This window comes from Macaca fascicularis, chromosome 2 (genome assembly GCF_037993035.2).
Source record: "Macaca fascicularis isolate 582-1 chromosome 2, T2T-MFA8v1.1".
Classification (NCBI taxonomy): domain Eukaryota; kingdom Metazoa; phylum Chordata; class Mammalia; order Primates; family Cercopithecidae; genus Macaca; species Macaca fascicularis.
Genome location: NC_088376.1, coordinates 13,506,220 through 13,526,687, shown reverse-complemented (window position 1 = coordinate 13,526,687; position 20,468 = coordinate 13,506,220). Strand labels below are relative to the sequence as shown.

Here is a 20,468-nt window from a genome sequence, read left to right as displayed (position 1 = left end):
CACCCTAAATCACACAACTCACAAGTAGCAGAGATGAGATTTCAGCACAGCTTGGCCCAAGTTCAGTGTTTTTCTTCTTTCTACTATTCCTTGAAGATTATGATAATTATAATGAACTGAGCTGCTGAATATCATTTATTGGACATTTTCTAAATGCTAGTGTTTACTCTGAGTGCAATGTTCATTTTCTTACTTAATAATTGCAATAATCCTTTGAAATTAATTATGTTTTCAGTTCATAAATAAATCAACCGAAGACTACTGAGTACTAAGGGACTGTGACTTTCCCAAAATCACAAATATAGCAAATGTTAGAGCCAGGATTTAAATCCACATCTTCCTGATTCCAAAGCGTATGGCCTCAAATGACTATACTGTATCACTTTTCAATAGCTTTGGAGCTGGTACATTGATTTCCTCATTTATTTGTAAGCAAGTTGTGGTTCAGTAAGGAGTAATGTCTCGGCCATGATTCCACCAGATTTTATAAAGTACATGAAATATATTCTAGGCAGTAGAGTCAGCAGGATGTAAACATTTACATTTATTGGGTAAGTTCCATGTAGAAATAAGTTGTATTTCTCCCATGTCCTGAGACATACCTTGAGTTAAAGACAGGCTTTCCAGGTGTTGTAGGCACTGTGCCAGAAATGATGCTGGAAGTGTAACTTGCACCATAAACAACTCTGTTGATCTAGCTTCTTACATTAATTAGCAAATCCACTCACAGAACAAATGTTTACTGAACATCCACTTGAAACACTTTCTGATAGCTAGAAACCAGTTTCCTCCTCATGGAACTAAATTATGGAAATGGAATTATTTTGTTGTTGTTGTTCAATGTGAACGAGTCTACAGTCAATTAATCAATAATGAAGTCGACAACATGCCCAGCAGAATGATGTGTTAGACCTAAAACAATATTGTTAATATTGATATGAAAATGACAATAACAATAATAACATTAATAATAATTAGAATTTGCTTTATGTTTTTTTTTTTTCTTTTAGTAGAGACTGGCTTTTTTCATGTTGCCCAGGCTGCTCTTGAACTCCTAGACTCAAGTGATCCTCTCACCTCAACCTCCCAAAGTGATGGGATTATGGGCATGAGCCACTGCACCCAGCCTATATTAGTACATTTTGGTTTCTGTCCTCATTCTGTATTCTTAATACTTCAATGAATAGTAGAGTTAACAATTACGAATCTCATTCTACAGATAATGGTGCTACGACTCAGAGAAGTAAAGTTACTTTCTAAAGAACATCTCTTGCCTATTTTATGGCTGAGCCTTTTATGTAGAGCTGGGTACCAGGATAGTGCTGCCAAAGTCAGGTGTTCCTTTCACTATATGAAGATACTCCCTAGACTAGGTGTTTTAACCAATTATAGCATTGATAATTAACATTTATCCTCTCTCATTCTTACTCTCTCTCTATAAAATGCTATTATTTTACTTTTATTAAAAAAACAATAACTGGATAAGAGAAATGAGTTGACTGCAGCGTCATAAAGCTGGTTAGTGACAGAGCAATAACGCCAGCCAAGGCCTGTGTGACTCCACAACCATAGTCTTTCCACTGTGTTACGTTGCCCTTCCAGTAGAAAGGGTGAAATCTATATCTTTTCAGGACAATAGAATATTCATCAGTTCACAATGGCAGACACTAGCAAATGAATTTCTACACACTGACAGTGCAGAAGTGTCATATAAAATGAGTCACAGAAAATTTTCAGTTACCATTATTTTGAACAAGAGTTGAGTGAATTATACTGATTGATTTTCAAATGTTAAATCAACTTGCTTACCTGAGATAAATAGTTCAATTTTTATGTATTGTCCATTTTCGTTATTACTGTGTTTTTATGTAGAATGTTTGAATTTATATTTATAAAGGCTATAGAAGTGTAATTTTTTTCTTGCAATGTGTTTGTCTTGTTTTGCTATTGGGACTATTCTGGCATCATAAAAATTTGGAAAATAGTCCTAACTCCTCTAATTATTTGAACAATTGTGTATAAATGTATCATTATTTCTTTTGTAACCAATTGATAAAACTTAGTCTTGAAGAAAATAGTCATATTTTTGTGGAAAGTTTTAAATTTTAATTAATATCTTTGACAGATACAAGACTGTAAAAGATCTCTATTTTTCTTTTGTCAATTATATCAGTCTGAGTTCAACCAGAGAAACAGATGCAGTAGGCTATATATATTAAAAGATATATTATTAGGAATTCCCTTATGTGATTGTGGGGACCAGATGGAAATATCAAGATTCTTAGGCCACCAGGAAGGACAGACTGTAGCCTTAGGTGTAAACTGAAGCTTCTGTCCATGGGGGGATTTTATTCTTTTTGGGGGGACACCTCAGGTCTGTTCCCTAAAGACTCTCCACTGATTGAATCAGGCCCAGAATGTCTAGAGTACTCTCCCTTATTTAAAGTCAATTTATTTTGGACTTTAATAATATAAAAATGTCTGCATGGGAACATTTTGATCAGCATTTGATTGGATAACTGAGAACTGCAGCCCAGTCAAGTTAAACATAAACTGACCATTACTGCCTAATCCTTGGTCAACTTTGCAGCCATATACATCTCCTTAAACCATACATAATCTCCCAATAAAGACAATATCAAAGTTGTTCTTCCACCTAACGTGACATAAGTATCCCTTTTATGGCTGAAAACATGTTTTGTTTTGTTTTTCTCTAAAGAAGATGTAAAGTTTTTAGGTAATTTTTCACTCTTCTCCTATCATACCCTATAAAATAAATGCTGTAATATAAAGTTAGCTATTTTTAATACATTTTATGTTACATGATAAGGGTATAAGGAAGAAAATATTATATGCATACATACACATATCTATAACAAAATAAAAAGGAAATACTTATAATTATTATCATCCTTATTTCTGCAACTAATTGCATGGTCATAGTGCGTGTAACTATTACTGTAATTATGTACTTTATATTCTCTTTTTCTGCAGAAAGCTCCTCAACTGGTCTTGGTTTTTGGCCTGGTGGGGCAAACCAAACCTTTATTCTAAAGATTCTGAGCCATTAGCTGTCCTGTTTAAACTGGGATAGTATAGTTTTCCATTAGCTTTAATCACAAGATACGGTAATAATAAGAGACATCTAAGAGAGCTCCTATGTTCTAGACATACTCTTTGCAGTCCAATATCCCCTTGGTAATCAGGATCAATTACCTCAGAGACTACATTCATCCACTTCTTTAGCAGTTAATTTAGAGACATAAGGAGACCAAAGCGGCCAGATGACAGTCCCAGCTTCCAGTTCAGTGGTTGTAGTGTCTCCTAGTGGAAGCATTTCCCTCTTTGGACCTAAAACTTATAGACCAGCAGAACTAAAAAACAGGAATCAACAAATTTCACTATTCAATCTCTAGGGGTATCTGCTAGTGGAGGCAATCTCATATCCACTTCTTGATTCCTGGACCCATGAATCCTGACTACAGGAGAAATAGCACAATTTATTAGATGCTGATTCAAAGGATAGTCAACATACTGATAGACACAGCTCCAGCCTTGAAGTCTTGCCACCTAGTTGGCTGTGTAATTGACTCTTCAAAAGGCAATCCTGTTATATCAAGACAGCTGAAGCAGCTGCTTCAGGGTGATGGAAACATAATAGGAACAGTGAATTCCGAGTATGGATTCACTGCTGCACTTCATTTGTTGTGAAGTGAATTCTTTGACTAGAAACAATGCTGCGTGGAATACCATGATGATGGATTAGGCATTCTGTAATCTCATGGGTGCAAATTTTGGCAGAAGCACTGCGTGAAAAATCTATATTCGGATCGAATATCTATTCTAACAAGAAAAAAGAACTTCACTTTTTATGATGGAAATGGCACAATGTAATCAACTTTCCATCAACTAGCTAGCTATTTCTCTAAGAAATGATGCCATATTAGTGACTCAACGTTGGTCTCTGCTGTTGGCAGAATGGACACTCAACAGTCACTGTAGCCAGGCAAATCTTGGTAAGTGAAAGTCCATGCTGCTGAATCCATGCATAACCTCCATCCTTGCCACCACGGTTAGTTTGCTCATAAACCCATTAGGCAATGATAGAATGGCTGGGGTAAAAAACTGAGTGGTATCTTTAGTACAAATCATCATATTCACTTGATCATCAAATTCCTCCTCTGTTGAAGTCACCTGTAGCAAGCATTGGCGTAGGATACAAATATCTTTGTATTATTTACCCCTTCATGGAGGTCTTTCTGCATACCTCTTCCTCTGACCTCCTGGTCATCAATTTTCCAATTGCGTTTCTCACAATTATTTTGGCCCTCCGGTCAAACCATTGACCACAGCCGGTGAATCAGCATAGGCACATACCTCTGGCCATTTCTTCTTCTTAACAAAATTAACAGCCAGATATACTTCTTGAGGTTCTGCTCACTGGGTAGGTTTCCCTTTTCCTCTGTCCTTCACGGTTGTCCCAGAAAAAGACTCTACTGCTACAACTGTCTGCTTCTAGGTGGTGCCTGCATACTGTGCGTAATCATCTGTAAACAAGGCCCAAATTGTATGTCTCGTAGTCAATCAGTAATAGAGAACTCCTCACGAGGCCATAGGTGCAGGTTGGGAGGGATATGTAATTTACCAGGAGCAGGGACTATGTGCATTAGGCCATAGTATCTCATGTATCTTACTTGTGTCTTCAGGTACTGCTTGAGCTTGTCCATTTGGTAAGGGAGTGCTGCTGTGCACACCCAACTTTAGCGCTGGGAGTCTCACGACACCCTGTTCATGATGAACAGCTAAGTTCAAAAGATAACTTGACCCATGGTTAAGCATTTGATCTCTACTAAGGCCAATAGCAATTTAAAAGTTGTTTCTCAAAATGAGATTAGTTATCCATAAAGGATAGCACACAAAAGGAAGAATATGTTGCCTGTAGTGTCCAAGGGGGTTCACTAAATATCGTGCCTCTTTTGGGGTCAGTAGGGGCCGAATGCAACAACCTTAAGAAAAGATATCTTAACATGCCTCCACATACCTGGTATCCTAGAAATTTCACTGAGGTAAAAGTTTCCTTAAATTTTAGTAGTATTTATTTCCCAACATCTGGCAAATATTTTTTACCATCATTTCCAGAGTAGTTGCTACATCTTTTTCACTAGGTCTCATAGAAGCAAAAGATAATCAAGGCTCCTGTGGGCTAGACTATGACATAGGGCTGGAAATTTGATATACCCCTGAGATGGCAGAGTCAAAGTGTATTGCTGGCCTTTCCATGCCCATGATGGTCTTTAAAACAAATATAGATTTTTAAAAAGCATTTTCCGGATAAATAGCATATCAAGTACCAAGCAATGTGATAATTTGTTCAAGCAACAAATCCACATTTGTACCAGCAGCTGCAATTTGAGTCATCACCAAATTAACTATGATAATCTACTGTCATTGTCCAACATATGTCTACTTTCTGCACAAGTCAAGTGGGCCAACTGAATGGGGATGTGGTATAGGTCACCACATTAGCATCTTCAAGTACATGATAGTAGTAATAGTTTATGCAAGCCCTTCAGACATATGGTATTTCCTTCATTTTAGTTTTACTATTTTTACAGAGAGAAGCTGTTCAGTGACTTTCACTTAGCTTGTCCCACTATAATAGTACTCACTTCACAGGTTAGAAAACTAATGTGGGGATTCTGCCGGTTGCTGAGTATGTCAATTCCAATTTTGCATTCTGGAACTGAGGAAATGAACACAGGATAGATTTAGAGACCCACTGGGTCTTCTGTGAGATGCTCCTGAGCTAATACTCTATTGATCAGCTGACCTCCATAAGCTCCTTCTCTGACTGGTGACCCACAGTGACAATTTGAGTCTCCTGGAACTAGGAAGTAATTAAATTATTAACTTAAATTAGTAATTTAAATTAAAATACTGCTTTGCCTTTTCTGTTCATATCTCTTCACTCGTATATGGAAGAAAAGGAAATAAATATAAATAAATCAGTATCATACAAACTAAATATTTTAGTAGGTTTAATTAAAATTAGAGATAAAATAAAATTAAAGAATAAAAGAAAAACTCAGATATTTAAAAGTTTATCTCTATATTTCTAAATAGTTTGAAAGTTGAAAAAAATTATATTGAAAGTAAGAAGATGTTTAGAGCAAAATCACAATGAAAACAACATACATCAAATAGGTAAGCATAAAACATATTACATAAAATGCTTTATGGAAATCTATATTGCTAAATATATATACTGGAGGAGAAAAGCTGAAGATAATAATTTGATGAGCTAAATCACTAATCAAGAAGTTTGAAAGTGAACAATAGAATAAAGGCAAACAATGCAGATGAAAGGATAATAAAGATAAAAGAACTACCTATTGGGGTTCAATTACACTATTCCGGTGATGGGTACACTAAAAATCCCAGACTTCACAACTGTAGAATTAATTTGTATCACCAAAAACTGCTTGTACCACTAAAACTATTGAAATTTTAAAAAACATTTAAAAAGAAAAATTGAGAAAGTTAAGAAAATCAAAAGTTGTTATTTCTTTTTCTTAAAAACATAAGAATGGAAAAAATTAGGTAAAATATTGGCGTATGTTTAATATGTATGTTTGGTACATGAATGTCAGTTTATTTTTTCATATTTTTACATTTGATATGTTTTGTAACTATAATTTTTAAATGAGAAAAGGGAGACAGCATAAATATTTTTCTGTTCTTCTTTCTTTATTTTTAACAAATTAAAGAATTAAGAAAATAATGGAACCCTCAGGTATGCTATCCTCAATGAAAGGAGTGTTTCTGTATGAGGTTAGACAGGGACATGAGAAAGAGTGCCTGATGGAATAATATAATTTAAGTTAGTTTTCTTTATGTAATGAAAAATAATAACTTTGTCACTCTATTCCTTTTTGTCTTTGTTGAGGAAAAATAATTTTTTTTTTCACTTTGGCAGATTGTATTGTTTACCACGAACTGCTTTTCTGACTGGTTTGATGACTAATTATCCATTCTATTCTGATGTACTATACTGTACAGTCTGTTTATCTCCATTTTCCTGACCCCAATTGAAGCAGCTCAAATAAGGGAGACTCAATTCTAGTCCCAGGTCACTTTTCTTGACTGCAATTATACATTTTCTTTATTATATTATTGTGAAAAATTAGGGTTAATTCATGCAATGTGGGGGGTGTTATTTTTAATTAAATTATTATTATCTGATGTTGTTTACATCTATTCATTGAAAAAAATGTACAGAATGGTAATTACATGTCTGACACGGCTAAACAGTCTGTCAGTGTTTCCTGTATGATATTTGACACAAGGAGACTAATGTAATTTTTCTTTGGCCTGAACAAAGTTTATTTTTTTTTGGAAAAACTTCAGTGTCCTTCCTTTCTTCCTTCTTTCTTTCCTATTTCTTCTTTGCAGGTTTTTCAAAGCGCAGATGACCTAACACTGTCATTTATTACAGAGGAAAACTGAATATAAAGAAGTTTCATCTCAAATATTGCCAGGAAGATAAATTTAATTACTAAAGTATTATAAGGCCCTGTTACAATGTAGTTTCACTCATTTAAAGTGATACTATGTATTGTTTTATAATTTAAAAAATGTTTTCTCATGTACTTTATCATTTCAATTCAGAGTGTTGTAAGGCAGATACAGATTTCTTTCACAAATGAGAAAATTAATGTTCCATGCTTTAAAATGTACACATTTATACTGTTTTCAGTATAGAAGTAGGACTCAAGCCCCAGGGTTGCAATCTAGGTCCTGTGTTTTACCCATAATACATATTTTTCATGTAAGGGACCTTGGGCCCAGGGTGGAAATGGTGTTTCTTGGAGGCTTCTGTCACGCCCTCAGCGATGTTTCCAGGTGAACCTTTATGTTACATAATGTACTTTAAGGGCTTCAAAGTTCTTTCTTGGTTTCTCTAAACGAAGAGACTTAAACTGTTAACATTAAAACAATTTAAAGAAATATATGTGCATTCTAAGACCATTTAAACAGACCATGAATGTCTGGAAAATAAAGATCTTGTTCTTCACACCAATCATTCTTTCCTCTTTAATCATAGGTAGAAATTTCTGACGTATCTTTCCAGAAATTTAATTTATCAATCAATCTTTTATTTATTTATTTATTTTTGAGACAGGGTCTCACTCTTGTCACCCAGGTTGGAGGGCAGTAGCATGATCTCGGCTCACTGCAATCTCTGACTCCCAGGCTCAAGTGATCCTCCCACTTCAGCCTCCTGAGTAACTGGGACCACAAGCATGCACCACCATGCCTGGCTAATTTTTTGTATTTTTGGTAGAGATGGGGTTTCACCATGTTGCCTAGGATGGTCTTGAATTCCTGAGCTCAGGTAATCCACCCACCTCAGCCTCCGAAAATGTTGGGATTACAGGTGGGAGGCACTGTGCCTGACCTATCAATCTATTTTTTTAAATGTGGTAATTACTTAATGAGGATGTGTTCTGAGAAATGCATCATTAGGCAATTTTGTTGTTGTGTGAACATCATAGGGTATATTTACACAACCTGGATGGTAAAACCTACTACACCCTTAGCTATATGGTATAGCCTATTGCTCCTAGACTACAAACCTCTACACAATACTGTGTACTGAATATTATATACTGAATACTATAGAAAATCATAACACAATTGCATTTGTGCATTCAAACATACCTAAACATAGAAAAGGTACAGTAAATATATAGTATGAAAGAAAAAAAACTGGTATGCCTGTTAGGTAAGTACTATGAATGGAGCTTGAAGGACTCAAGATGAGTCAGAGTGACTGGTTAGTGAATGTGAAGTCCTCAGACATTACTGTGTACAACTGTAGACTATAAATTAGTATTTATAAAGTTTTATAAATTTAGGCTACACTAAATTTATAAAAATATTTTTATTTTTTCAATAATTAACTTTTGTTTACTGTAACTATTTTGCTTTGTAAGCTGTTAACATTTTTAAATTTTTGATTCTTTTTAAATAACACTTAGCTTAAAACAGATGTTACAACGCTGTACAAAAATATTTTCTTTCTTTATATCCTTATTCTATAAGCCTTCTTCTATTTTATTTTATTTTTTTACTGCGTTAAAAATTAAGACAGAAACACGCAGATTATCCTATGCATATACTGGGTCACTATCATCAATATCACTGTCTTCCACCTCCACATGTTGTCCCACTGAGAGGTCTTCAGGAGCAGTAACATATATGGAGCCATCATCTCCTACGATAACAATGCCTTCTTCTGGAATACCTTCTTTAGGATCTGCCTGAGACTGTTTTACATTTAACTTGTATTTTATAAGTAAAAGAAATATACTCCAACATAACAATAAAGGCATAGTGTAGTAAATACCTAAATCAGTAGCTCAGTCATTTATTATCGTTATCACATATTATGTACTGTGCATGATTGTATGTGCTATCCTTTAATTTGACTGACAGGACTGTAGGTTTGTTACACCAGCATCACCACAAACATGTGAGTAATGCCTTGTGCTACAACATTATGAAAGCTACAACTGTCACTAGGAAATAGATTTTTTCAATTCCACCATAATCTTATGGGACTACCATTGTATATTCAGCCTGTCATTGTTACTCAGAGCCTGACTGCATTTTTATCACCTGTGCGAATCTGCGTGTATGTGTACGTCTGTGCTTAGCATGAATGTACTTATTTACAAATGTTATTTTTATAAAAGAGGTCATTTATTGCACGCTGTTTTTTACCTTATTTCTTTAAATTAATATATTTTGAAGGCAGTTTCATACTGGGCCGTGGTTTGTGAGGTCAATATCATATCACCATTGTGGCTTGACTTGCTCTGACCTTGGTCCTCCTTATTGTTTTCTGCAGAATCATCTGATGTTGTCATGTGTAGGTTCTTTCTAAGACTTTTCACTCTGGGGATCAAGGATGAGTTCTCCTTGTTCTCCCCGATGTGGCCCCTACTACATCCGTGGTACCAGGTGTTTGTAGAGTCATCCGTGTACACTTTATATCCCAGGGGAGGGTTTTTTTTCCTTAGTCCTTCAGTGGTAAATTTCGTATTTCTTGTCCTCATTGTTTAATATGACTAAGGGTCCTTGGGCAAAGGAGCCATTACTAGATGCTGTGGACTCATTTGTGTTCCTCCAAAAACCTTGTGTTGAAGCCTTAATCTCCAATGTGACTCTATCTAAAGACAGGGTCTTTAAGAAGCAATTACATTTCAATGAGCTAATACAAGTGGGGCCTTCCGTCAATAGGACTGTGGCCTCATAAGAACACCTGTCTCTTTCTCTGAAAATACAGCAAGAAGGTAGCCAACTACAAGCCGGAAGAGATCCCACAATAGGAAATTGATTGACCGTCACTTTGATCTTCAACTTCTGTCTTGTAGAACTGTGAAAAAATAAATATTTGTTGTTTTAGTCACTTAGTCTATGATATTTTCTTATGGCAGTCTAAGCTGACTGGGGACTGGTTTGCTGCTGTAACAAATACTTAGAAATGTGAAAATGGTTTTAGAACTGGGTAATAGGTAGAAGCTAGAAGAGTTTTGAGGCATATACTGGAAATAAGAATGTTAAGAGTAATTCCAGTGAGGTCCCAGATGAAAATAAAAAACATGTTATTGGAAGCTGAAGTAAAGGTGATCCTTGTTATAAAGCAGTAAAGAATTTGGCTTAACTGTGTTCTAATATTTCATGGAAAGTACAACTTGTGAGCAATGAAATTGGAAATTCCAAATAAAGTGTTGATGAGTGTCGTTATTTTTCCTGACTACTTAGAGTAAAATGTGAGTGATGAGCTGAAAAAAAAATATTACTCGAAAAGAAGCCCGAAGTTGGAAATTTGGAAAATTACCAGCCTATCCATATTCCAAAAAGTGAGAAAGTTTATTCTGAAGAAAAAAACAAGGGTGTGGCTGGAAAAATCATTTGATGGAGATAATGGATATGATTAATGAATTAATCAGCCATCTCAGCTGAAGCCAGGAATATAGATGGGATTATACCAGTAAATATGTTACCACTCTAAAATAAAGAGAACAGAGAAAATAGATTGGAATGAAGGAAGACTGCCATACTTTTTGGATTCTACAGGACTGGGACATAGAACGGTTTGGCTTTAAGCCTGAACTATTCTTCAAGGAGAGGGAAGAATGACCCAGAAAGCAATTTGGAGATCATCAGGGCTTTCATTCTCACCCCAGGAGGCAAGGCTGTTTCTTCCTCAAAGGGTGGGGCTGCCTCTCTGAATTCAGCAAGCCAGAACTACTATACTTAGTGCCTCAGGGGCAGAGTATCCTTGCAAAGAGCCATGTGGCTACGGCCCTTTCAGAGAGCTGAATGGGTAATAAGCTTGTCCCCAAAAAGCTCTGTGGTTGGTGTTGTCACCCATGGTCCTGGAAAGCAGAATATCAAAACAGAGAGGATTATTCTTGAGTCTAAGATCTAAAATTTGCCTTTATTGGTTTTGGACTTGCTTGTGACCCACTACTCCTTTTTTTCTTTTAATTTCTCCCTTTTGGACTAGGAATGTCTTTCCTAGACCTGTCCTACCACTGTATTTTGGAAGCGTACAACTTGTCTGGTTTCACAGTTTTGTAGCTGGAGAGGAATTCTGCCTCAAGAATAATTATCCCTGAGGCTCACCCTTTTCTAATTCAATGATCGTTAGATTAAACCTTTTGAACTTAGAGTTGATGTTGAAATCAGCTAAAACTTTGCAGGCTGTTGGGATAGAATTAATGCATTTTGCATCCAAGAAGGACACGAATTTGGATCGGAATGCAGAAGCAGAAAGCTATGAGTTGAATTGTGTCTCCTGTGTCTCCTGCCGCAGGTTCATATGTTGAAGGCCTAACTGCAAAGGTAATTGTGTCTGTAGATAAAGTATTCAGGAAGTAAATAAAGTAAGAGGAGATTATAACAGTGGGGCCCTAAGACTATGGCCTTATGAAAATTATTGGTGGTATGTAAAATGAAGTTGCAACCATGAGGCAAGAAGTTAAAAAAGTATTTTGCTATGGCAGCTTACACCTGTAATCCCAGCACTTTGGGAAGCCGGGGTGGTCAGATAACTGAGGTCAGGAGTTCGAGACCAGCGTGGCCAACATGGAGAAACCCTGTCTCTACTAAAAATGCAAAAATTAGCTGGATGTGGTGGCATGTGCCTGTAATCTTAGCTACTCGAGAGGATAAGGCAGGAGAATAGCTTGAACCTGGGAGGGAGAGTTTGCAGTGAGCCAAGACCATACCATTGCACTACCAACCTAGGCAACAGACTTGAGACTCCATCTCAAAAAAAAAAAAAAAAAAAAAGTACTATGCTAAAAGTAAAGCTAAAAATAAAGCTTATTCAGGAACTAAAATTTCCAAATCCTTGTTTGTAAGGAGATAGTTCCCTTTACCTTAATCACGTTCATCTTAGTAGCACTGAAGTTGTCCTTTCTCTATCAGGAATACTCAGATATTTTCAATACATACTCCTACTAGTAGTGGAAAATGAAGCCACATCCCAATAGTCCTAGGGAAAAAGCTAGATGTGTAAGTAGCTTATGTGAGGTGGAAGTTAAAATCCTAGCTTGTTTATTTTAATGCATATGCAATTCTCATTCTCCTTCTTAATGTGTCTGCATTTGTTTTCACATGAAATAGCATTTACATTTACTTATAATGGGATAAAATTCATGCCCCTAAGACATAGAAAAATATGCTGTGTTTATCCTGTACTTTATATATGGCCTTCCCTTGCTACTATTCATCTGCAGCATAATGTTGTATATCTCCTGGAGGCATGCATTCTGGCTCAAGAAGTCTTGTAAAGGAATTCCAACAGGCTTAGAGGAAAAGAAGGCCTTTTCTTTGCAGAGAAGGACATTTTACTGGTATCTTACAAAACTAAAATACAAAATAGATTACACTACCATTCTAGATTCTTGCCAGAGACAGTCCTTCAAAATTTTCCATTCTTCTGACTTTTCTCCTAGTGCAGCAGTCACAATGATAGAGCTTGAATTTAAACAACAACCCCCTGAGACAAAACACTGCTTGAGAGGGATGGAGTGAAAAGAACTGAAACACAGAAATTATCTGAAGCCCTGGAGCTGCTGCTACTTGTCTGAGTCCGTTTCCAAGCACATACACGGGCAGAAAGCTCTTTTGTCATTTGAACAAGAGCCAGAAAGTAAGTTGGCTTCCATTGTACTAACGCCATTCATCTGTTTTGAAAGTTCCACTTTTCAGTGGCTTTTCAGTATTGATGTGCTGATGTGTATGCACAGGATTTAATGTGATCAGAAGGACTGGAATGATTTGCTCAAGCAATGCAACACATATTCTTTGTCATTGTATAACCTTCGCTCAGTGTCTTTATTCTGGAAATGCAACACTGCAAATGTTCCTCACAGAAAATTATTCACAGTACTATAGTGCATACTCATCTATTTCAGTTACATCTAGTTTATAAAAACTGTCTGACATTTTTCAGAACTAAAAACGATGATAATTTAACACAGTTAATTTTTTATTAGTTATGGCAGAAAATAGGTAATGTCTCAGTGTGCTGAGGGAAATGTGTATTGTCCTGTTGTGATGATTATAAGTTGTGAAGTCCTTGTAATTCTCTTTCTAACCTTGAGCGCGATCAGCATTTGGTGTCAATACTAGGTAGGCTATAGAGAATTCTCGGTCATACAAGGAAAATTTTCTGTCTTTGTTCCTGGTTCTCAAATTTAAAGATTGCAAGGGCAAGGAATGAGGAGCAACTTATTCTGCAGAGAAGTTAGAGCATCTAGACACAACATGTAAGCAACTATCCACTCAACCATACATTCTTCCATCCATCCACGATTCCATTAATTTATTTTTTCATATTCAACAGCTTATTGAGGCCAGAAAAAATTACTCCTTCTCGGTCACATAATATAAGCAACTTTCCAGGCTAATTCCTGACTTTAAGAACCACAGACACAAAGACCTGTTAGGCATCTGAACTTTTTTTAAAGCAAAAGTAAAATCTGTAAAATCACTAAAAATTGATAGAACTAATTTCTTTTCTTTTATTTATTTTGTTTTGAGACAGAGTCTTCCTCTGTCACCCAAGCTGGAGTGCAGTGGCATCATCTTGGGTCACTGCAGCCTCTGCCTCCCAGGTTCAAGCAATTCTCCTGCCTCAACCTCCTGAGTAGCTGGGATTACAGACGCATGCTACCACGCCTGGCTGATTTTTCCATTTTTAGTAGAGATGAGGTTTTACCATATTGGCCAGACTGGTCTCGAACTCCTGACCTCAGGTGATCTACATGCCTCGGCCTCCCAAAGTGCTGGGGTCACAAGTGTGAGCCACCGCACCCAGCCGACAGAACTGAATTTTAAAAATAAAACAAAAATGGTATCTTAAAATATATTTGCAATGAAATACAAAAACCAAACTTAAACCAAAAGCAATCATTACAAAACTAAGTACATTTTAAAGAGAATTGTTTTGGGATTGTGTATGGATGCATCATATATTTAATACTTGACAGTGGTTGTCAAACTGTTCCCTTGAAACAGTGATGTTAGGCCAGCTGGAATAAAGTTACCTATTCTTAAAATCATAACTTTGATACTTTTTCAATGATGTGAATTATTTCTTACCAGTACACAAGGAGATTCACGCAGAAATTAAGAATAACAGTTGGAAACTTTGGTGGCAAAGTAATTAATGTTCGTTTAATCTAGTAATAAAACTGACTGGGGTTTGCATTTTATTTATCTTTATTTTTATTTAATTTTTCTAATAATTAATTATATTTTATTTTACTAAAATATCAGTCCATGGTGGATTGGGGACAAAACAAAACAAAGGAATGATAATATGAACAAAAACTACCTTCATCACATTAGTTTGAAGAACATTGTTCTAAATTCTCTTGATTAATTTAAAGTTTAGGAAACAAAAGTATACTTTCCAGACCTTTACTTTTTCATGGCACAAGCTCCGACTCATTCAGAACAATGATTTATTTCCATGCAAGGCCAAAGGTAAGAGTGCCTCCTCTAATATGATCTTAGCTTTAATCACATTTCATAGATTCACTTAACAAAGACTATTTAATTTTCTTGTTTTAAATAGTTTTACACAAAGAGAATAGTTATTTAAAAGCCATTTTCTTCTCATAAAGTATACCTGACCTTCAATTGACATTACACCACAGCCTATAAGCCATAATGATGCTACATTTTAATAAAAAATATCTTTCATACTTTCTGACAGAGTAACAAAATCCTTGCTGGTACTCATTACACACTGTCTCTGCGATGATGTCAGTGAGGGAGATTGCCTGGTTAAAACTGCAGAAAAATCTGCCATTAGCAGCTCACTTCTTTGGGCTATAGTGTCCCCAGAGGCTGCTCCACTCACCTGCCAGCAGAGGCGTCTGAGGGCCTGCCAAAGCTTTGTCATATATGGGGTGCAGAGAGCCTGAGTCCCCTAGGAACCTCTGGGGTTTCAAACCAACACTCCCTGCTGGTCTATTAGGAGTAGCACTTCACAGTCCTCATTGAATTCACACAAGGGCGCCTCACAAATAAGTCTATTGCACAGGACCATGTAGGATGACCATTTCTCAGCCTGAATGTGGAGTGTTTCACCCAGAGAAGTCAGCACTTTTCTAACAAGACTTAATTAGAGTGTCAGTTGAAGGAAGGTGATTCAAGCCATGATTGTGCTGGAGCGACTGTTTGAAGTTCAAGGTACAGCCATCCCATTCCTATCTTCTCCCTATCCTGTAGAGATCTTCAAAGGGGAAGACCCCTTTGATATTTGTGAAAGTTCTCCTATTTGATCAGCTGAATGGGGTGTAGGACAATATAAAAGATAGGATATCAACAGAAAATAGCAAGTAGGTAATAAAACCATCACAATACTGTTCTCCATGCTTTTCCCACTAATATGGACTGACTTGTGTCTACCCAAAATTTATGTGTTAAAGCCCTAATCCTCAGTGCCTCATAATGTGATTCTATTTGGAGACAGGAATGTTAAATAGGTAATTATTATTTTTTTATTATACTTTAAGTTCTGGGATAAATGTGCAGAACGTGCAGCTTTGTTACATAGGTATACATGTGCCATGGTGGTTTGCTGCACCCATCAACCCATTATCTACATTCGATATTTCTCCTAATGCTATCACTCCCCTAGCCCCCCAAGCCCCGATAGGCCCTGGTGTGTGATGTTTCCCTCTCTGTGTCCATGGGTTCTCATTGTTCAACTTCCAATTATGAGTGAGAACATGCGGTGTTTGGTTTTCTGTTCCTGTGTTAGTTTGCTGAGAATGGTGGTTTCTGGCTTCATCCATGTCCCTGCAAAGGACTCATCCTTTTGTATGCTTGCATAGCATTCCATGGTGTACAAACTTAAACAAATTTACAAGAAAAAAAACAACTCCGTCAAAAAGTTGGCGAAGAATATAAACAGACACTTCTCAAAAGAAGACATTTATGTGGCCAACAGATATATGAAAAAAAGCTGATCATCACTGGTCATTAGAGAAATGCAAATCAAAACCACAATGAGACACCATCTCACACCAGTTAGAATGGTGATCATTAAAAAGTCGGGAAACAACAGATGTTGGAAAGGATGTGGAAAAATAGTAACGCTTTTACACTGTTGGCGGGAGTGTAAATTAGTTCGACCATTGTGGAAGACAGTGTGGCAATTCCTCAAGGATCTAGAACCAGAAATAGCATTTGACCCATCAATCCCATTACTGGGTATATACCCCCCAAATTATAAAACATTCTACTATAAAGACACATGCACATGTATGTTTATTGCAGCACTGTTCACAATAGCAAAGACTTACATAGGTAATTAAAGTGAAGAACTTAGGATGTGCCCTCATCTGACATAACTGGTGTCCTAGTAAAAGGATGCTATTACTGAAGTGGAGTAATCATTTCACTGTGTGTATGGATATCAAAACATCATATTATACACCTTAAATATGGACAGTAACAGTTAATTAATTATTTTTTAGAAGAGGAGATTATGACACAAGGAGATACCAGAGATCTGCTTGCAGAGAGAAAAGACCACGTGAGAACACAGTGAGAAGCAGCCATCTGCAAGCCCAGGACAGAGGCCTCAGAAGAAACCAAACCTAGCAACATCTTGATCTTGGCTCTTTAGCCTTCAGAGTTGTGAGAAATACATTTGTATTTTTTGAGCTGCCAATTCTGTAGTATGTCATTACAGCAGCATCAGAAAATTAATACACCTACTTATGCTAAATGCAGATGAAACCATGCTCTATTTTTGTTACTCATGTTGTTTGATCTGAAGGATGAACAAAATATAAACACAAGAATGAAGATGTAAATATATGGGAGCACGTGCAATGTGAATCTTTGTTACCCTAAGGGGCTGCCTTTGGCCTTCACCCATGTCTTACCTTGTGAATGACCGCATACTAAGAAACGGTTTATAGTAAGAGAAATGGTTTATGAGGATTTTGCTTTGTGAGTGGCAGTGAATAGAGAGGTGTTTAAAACTCCTGCAGTTTATGTCAGCAGCTGCAATCTGAACAGAGCATAAAAGATGGCTCAATGTGTTGTCAGTGTAAAGGGCCACCCTTCTTGTTGAAACGGTCTTTCCATTTCTATTTCCCATTTTGTTGCTAGTTTTTTTCCTCATTTTCACTTTTGGATAATCAAAAAATGCATCATAGTTATTATGACAATAGAAGAAAATCAATTCATGTAGGCTTCAGAGGCCATTTATATATTCATCTACTTATTCATTCAAACAATATTTGTTTAGTACCTACTATGTGCTGAGCATTATAGTGATTCCTGGAAACATGGTTCATGTCATTATGAAGTTAACTTTCTGAAGTGTCTGAGAGGGATATGGGAGTTAAGGAGTGAATAATTGTCAAGTAATCCAATGAATAAATACAATTATAATAGATTCTCTAGGAAGAGAATACTGAATGAGAGGCTTTTTATAGGAGATCTAAATAATGAGAATAAAAAGCCATATGAAGAGCTAAGGGAAGACAGCTCCAGTGAGGGCAGACATAAAAGAAACATGATTCAGCTGGATATGCTCAAGGAAGAGAAGTGAGAATAATGTATCTGTAATGAAGAAGATGGAGAATGATGAAAGATAGGGTCAGCCACGTCAGACATAGCCGTATCATTTGTAGTTATTCTAAAATCATTGTGCAAGCCATTGAAGAGTTTTGTGGAAGCAGGTTAATAGGTTAATTTAATTTTAAAATAACTTTTTAATTTCACAGATATTCATGACATACTGTCTTGTGGTGATGCTTGTGAGGGGGCTGCCCAGTTAAAACTGTAGAAAAATCTTCCATGAGCTGCCTAGTCACATAGAAGGGCCAAGAGTAAACGATGAGCTGTTTAAATACGTACACTTCATCATTCCTTAAAAACCTGCTTTATATGAAGCCTGTAGTAGATTATCTGTAGAATTCGTCTGAGAAAAATACAACTTCCTGTTCTCAAGGAAATGCCAGCCTCTCTGGAGAAGATGGAAATATACAAATCACTAATGTTCTGATTTGAGAAATAAAGTTATAAATAGTTTGGTTAATATTATTTTTTTTCAACTGAGACAAGGTATCTGTCTCACTCAGATGGGTAATTTCTTATTTTATTATCAATAATTAACTTATTTATTTATTTTCTTGTTTCTTTTACTATATTTTTACATTATTATGTTATTAGTTCCATGGTGATTACAATTTATATCTAAGTTTAAATAATCTATTTTGGATTAACACCAACTTAATAGTATACAAAATCTGTATAGGTCCACTCCAACTCTACTCCTTTGTGATACTGTTGTACACAAATTATATCTTTATACATTATATGGGCATCAACACAGATTTACAGTTATTGCTTTCACAGTTGTTGTTAAAATCAGATAGGATTTTTAAAAAGAGTAACAAATTAAAAAGTACATTTCTATGCCTTTTATATTTACCTTTTCCAGTTCTCCCTATTTCTTCATGTAGATTCAAATTATTATTTATGGGCAGAACGTGCAGGTTTGTTACATAGGTATATGTCTGCCATGGTGGTTTGCTGCACCTATCCAATCCATCATCAAATAGGTACTTTTTTCAGTCCCTTTCTCTGGTTCTGCAGGGCATTTATTATTTCCTTTTATTTAGAAAATACTATAAAAAAAGGCATATAGACCATGGAACAGAATAGAGAACCCAGAAATAAACCCAAATACATACAGTCAACTGATCTTCAACAAAGCATCCAAAAATATAAATTGTGGAATAGACACTCTATTTAATAAAGGTGCTGGGAAAACTGGCAAGCCATATATAGAAGAATGAAACTAGATCCATGTCTTTTACCTCATGCAAAAATCAACTTAAGATGGATCAAAGACTTAAATCTCACACCTGAAACCACAAAAATTCTAGAACACAACATTGGAAAAACTCTTCTAGACACTAGCCTAGGCAAAGAATTAATGACTAAGACCCCAAAAGCAAGTGTAACAGAAACAAAAATAAACAAATGGGACCTAATTATACTAGAAAGCTTCTATACAGCAAATTAAATAATAAAGTAAACAGAAAACCCACAGTATGGGAGAAAATACTTTCAGACTATGTGTCTGACAAAGGACTAGTGTCCATAATCTGTAAGGAACTTAAAGAAATCAGCAAGAAAAAAACCAAATCATCCCATCAAAGAGTGGGGAAAGGACATGAATAGACATTTATCAAAATAAGATATACAAATGGCCAAGAAACATATGAAAAAATGCTCAACATCACTAATTCGGGAAATGCAAATTAAAACCTCTCTTCCTCCTGCAAGAATGGTCATTTTTAAAAAGTCAAAAAACAATAGATGTCGGCATGGATGTGGGGAAAAGGGGATGCTTATACATTGCTGGTGTGGTGGGAATGTCAATTAGTACAACCTCTATGAAAAACAGTATAGAGAATCCTTAAAGAACTAAAAGTAGATCTGCCACTCAATCCAGCAACTCCACTACTGGTTATCTCCCTAAAGGAAAATAAGTCATTATGTGAAAAAGACACCTGCACATGTATGTTTATAGTAGCACAATTTACAATTTTAAAGATGTGAAACCAACCTAAGTGCCCATTGTCTAATGAGTGGATAAATACAATTTTGTATAAACACACCATGGAATACTACTCAGCCACAAAAAGGAATGAAATAATGCCTTTTGCAGCAACCTGGATGGAGGTGGAGGCCATTATTCTAAGTGAAGTAACTCAGGAGTGGAAAACCAAAAAACTGTATGTTCTCCCTCACAGGTGGGAGCTAAGTTGTGAGTACCCAAAGGCATACAGAGTGATATAATAGACTTTAGAGACCTAGAAGTGGGAGGGTAGGAGGAAGGCTAG

The 20,468-nt window shown here is 36.1% G+C and overlaps 2 long non-coding RNA genes across 3 annotated transcripts in view; one reads left to right on the top strand and one right to left on the bottom strand.

Annotated features, from left to right (window-relative positions):
• Positions 1–20,468, bottom strand: part of LOC123571921 (uncharacterized) — a 508,559-nt gene that overhangs the window by 25,382 nt on the left and 462,709 nt on the right. The gene's annotated exons all lie outside the window — the stretch shown is intronic.
• Positions 1–20,468, top strand: part of LOC123571920 (uncharacterized) — a 112,789-nt gene that overhangs the window by 23,223 nt on the left and 69,098 nt on the right. Inside the window, exons 2-3 of one of the 2 annotated variants that reach the window (XR_012430601.1) lie at positions 13,040–13,231; positions 17,076–18,761. The exons of the other annotated variant lie outside the window; for it this stretch is intronic. This is a non-coding gene — a long non-coding RNA (uncharacterized lncRNA). Of the gene's footprint in view, positions 1–13,039; positions 13,232–17,075; positions 18,762–20,468 lie in introns of those variants that run through there. 2 annotated transcript variants of the gene reach the window in all.